Genomic DNA, 4,238 nt, shown 5'->3' on the forward strand with positions numbered 1-4,238 from the left:
TTCCATCGCATTTTTATCCCCCTTTACTTCTTCTTCCATCTTCTTCAGTAGGAAAAGAAGAGAAGAAGACCGAAAGCAACGGCGTGCGATTAAGTATTGACATGATTTTCTCGAAGCTCGCCGCAAAAACAGAAAACATATTCACAATCAGAAATTTATGGGCTTTCTAATGATATAGTTCATGAACTGTAACTTGGAATCGTGCTCAGATAGCTTCCTAGTAAGCCTAAATATTTTCAACCTATGCGTTTTTAGCTTGAGAGTTTTCAGCCTAAGAGTTTTTAGCCTAAGCCTAGGCGAAAAACCAAATCGATTCAAGTTTATGATCCATGTCGTGATTCATTTCCAAAATGTTCTTCCTATAATTTTTTATGTGTCAATAAACACGTCACCAGGACAACATATATGTTGACACATACACAAAACTATTCCCCCTTTTTTTCGGCTGGTTTTCCCTCCGTCGTTGATCATGGTCATCACCGATAAAAGCCTCAACGCTTTTTTTGAAGACGTGATAATCAGTCAACAAGAAAAAAACCATGGAAACACGATATGAAAAAGGCGAGAGAAAGCGAAGCTGTTGCCTCTTCGGAGCCCCCCATTGACGTCAGTCGGGAATCCGACGAAGACGAAAAAAAAAGAAGAGGAGGAGGAGTAGAATGAGGAAAAGAAAAAGAAGAAGATGGACTGAAAATGCGTTGAGAATGCGCTAATTATAAGAAAAAAGAAAAAGAAAGAAAAACAGGGGAAGAGATGAAATCCTATCGGAATACGAATGGATAGGATAGGGAGTGGGACGAATGGAATGGAAAAGCAGACGGCAGTAACATAGCAAAAATGTCACATGTTAACAATACATTCCAAACGGCAAAAAAGAAAAGAGAAAAGGAGAAAGTGCCTCTGCAAAAACGACAACGGGCCCCCTGTGTTGTGTAGTATGTTGGATGGAGAGAATGAGAAACAGAAAACTGACGCTCCCTCTCTCTTTTTCTCGAATCACCAGTAAAAACAAACAGAGAGATACACTACATATAATGTCGAATCGATCAGACGCAGGTGGAGAGATAGATTTTGTACTAGAAAGTGTGGATTGAACGGAGTTTGGGAGAGAAGCAGACAAAAATGATTGGAGGAACTTTGGCAGAACGGCTGAACGATCGATATAGCTGAATGGATCCCCAGGTTTTGCACGTAGTTTGCCAAAAAGGGCGGAGTCTAATGGATAGAGGAGATGGATCAAGATTAAGAAAAGAGAGAGTAAACAGATTAGGAAGAGGAGAAAAAACTGCGAGGGAGGGTTTTTAAACTTATAAGTCTCTGATATCAAAAGGTTTGATCTGTTTGTAATAAGGTTATTAGTGGGTTTGAAAACTTTTGAAAAATAAATATCATGACATTAAAGGATTATGTGCACCCCCATAATGATTTCAAATCTTTTTGACATTTTTTTTGGGTTACTGTAGGTTTTCTAAATTATACAGAACCCTTTAAAATCACCTTTTATAAAATACGTTTGAATATAAAAAAAGGTGGAGTTAAGAACCTTTGAAATTTGAAAATATGACTGAGAAGATCAAAAACCATTAAAAATAATTTCTTGACAAGACTCATTTCTATTTTACACTACATTTTTACCGGATTTCTGTATTGTTCTTAAATCCTTATAATCCTTCTTTAGCTACAAAAAAATGTACCCAGCACTGGCTTTATTAGAAAAAGGAGTACTGATTTTTGATCCTATTGTGGTGGGGTCCAAAAAACCGAAAAACGAGTTCGGATCCAGTGAGTTTTAGAACATGCTGATATCAATCTAATTTAAAACTCGGAAATCATTCACCTGCTCATTCTGAAACATCTGAATGATTCCATTACCGTATTTGCTCTTATACATAGAATCCTACTCTATACCCCTTTAAGCTCGATTATCTCGGTTTCTGTGAAAGATATCAGAAAGCAGTCTGCGGATAAAATGTTTATCACCAATATTTTATCAGTTGATATATTTTTATATCTCTTATAGGAACCGAGATAATTAACAAGGGAAGGTTTTTCAGACAACGATTGAGAATGTGCTCAAAATTTGTACAAATGTACATTCGAACATGCTGAATCCGAATCCAAAAAATTTTCAGCCCTTTCTCAAAAGGAGTCGAAATATGGTCTCTGAAAGTGATTTCAATACTAAAATTTGACCAAAAACAAAATCAAAAAGGGCAAAATCGAGCAATTTTCAGAGGCTGAGATTTTCGTTTTGAACGATAGGAGGATGTAAAAACCGGTCGAAAAGACCATTATCTATTTTTTCCTCAAACTCTCATAAAATCTTTTTTTACTTCGAAAACCTTTGAAATTAATCAAAAAGTGTCATATAGTGTCTAAGGGGGCAAACTTGAAATCAAAAATTAGTTTCAAAAAATGCAAAAAAGTTTTACCACAGTTGGGGTCGAACCAGCATAGTCACTCCTAATAAGCCACCTTTTACCACAACATCACACAACCGATATTTTCCTCTCACGCGGAATTGGTAGAGGAGGGTGGGGGAAGCCGAAATCGCCTGCGCGCCGAAATCGGCCCAAAATTTCAGACAAAGTTTTTCGGCCTGGGAGTGGGAACGTGCTAAAAATTTTTTCGTCATCGTATAGAGCATGTCTTAAACTATAAGTATGCAAATTTTGAGCAAATTCTCAACCGTTGTCTGAAAAACCTTCCCTTGTCAGCTCGAAGTGCACATACAGGGCCTCTATTAGAGCAGATACGGTAGCCATCCTTTCATACAGACTAAATTGAAAAATAAAGGAAAATCGAAACGGTGTTCTATGAAAAATGGTTGATATATGCTTGCACTTTTTTGTAAAACTAAATCCTCTTAAAACTAAAAAAAAATCTATAGTTGCACACCTAAAGGATTAAACATTTTGGAACGAATTATTTGAAAATTTGTCTATAAAATGTTCCCTCGAACCATATAATATTGTTATTAGAAGATGAAAACAGGAGGACATCGTAGAATATATATAGCTTGTTATTTCCTTTTCCTTCTCATATTTTGCTCTTCTTCTTGTTATTCCTCGGATAACTACCGTAATCTTCTCTTCGCTTTCTAATTAGTGCTCATAGTCATCCCGCTTCCGCCTAATTTGGTTACTTATGCTCTTATAACCGATGCTCTTCTTCTTCTTCTTCTTCTATTTCTACTTCTTCTCAAGTTTTTTAGTCATTCTTTACACATCTCCATCTATGTGAGTAAAATGTTAATTAGAAGACGTTGAGTAGTAGTCGTAGTAGTACTAGTCAGAAGACGTGGAGACTCTTTTTGAAAATATAACGAAGGCAGTTATGAAAAAAAGGAAACGAGTCGGAAAAGGGTGAAGAAGAGGAGAAGAAGAGCCTTCACACGCCAAAACAAAACAGAAAAGCAATATTTGAAATAAATATGAGAGATATGGAAAAGAGGATTCTCAAGAGGTGTGTGAAAAATAGAAAACAAGGAGGGAAAGTGAGCGATTATAGAGTCTCACGAACGCTTTACAGTATACCTGAGGAGGGTTTAAGATGAGGAGAAGCATAAAAACATGTCAAAATTTCAGTTTAAACGAACGTTGTCTTGCACTCTGAGATACCGCGAGCTCTAATAGAATGTCCCAAACCGTCAACTTTGATCCGATATACCGTAAAACCTCTAATAGAACGACACCCGGATCGTCCACTTTGAGCCTATATATCTCATTTTCTGTGAAAGATATCAAAAAGTGGCTAACTAGTAAAATGTTGCTGATATCCTGATAAACATTTCAATAGTTAACCACTTTTTGATATCTTTCAAAAGAAATGAGATACATTGGCTTGAATTTGCCGATCCCCGTAAAAACGCTAATAGAATGCCATCCGAATCTCGTCAAATTCGACCCCATGTATCTCATTTTCTGTGAGAGATATCAAAAATTGGTCAACTAATAAAATGTTTATCACGATATCAGCAATCATTTATCAGTTGACAACTTTTTGATACCGCTCATAGAAAATGAGATACATGGGCTCGAATTCGACGATTCGGATGGCATTCTATTTTGCGTATTTACGGTGTTTCAGATTTTCAAATACTGCTTTCTTGCTCCCAAAATTCCTTTTTTTTCATAAAATGTCTGTTGATATCGTGATAAAAATTTTATTTGTTGACAACTTTTTGATATCTTTCAAAAGAAATGAGATATATATGCTCAAAGTGGACGATCCGGGTG

This window comes from Caenorhabditis briggsae, assembly GCF_000004555.2.
Source record: "Caenorhabditis briggsae complete genome, chrIV, whole genome shotgun sequence".
In the NCBI taxonomy this organism is placed as follows: domain Eukaryota; kingdom Metazoa; phylum Nematoda; class Chromadorea; order Rhabditida; family Rhabditidae; genus Caenorhabditis; species Caenorhabditis briggsae.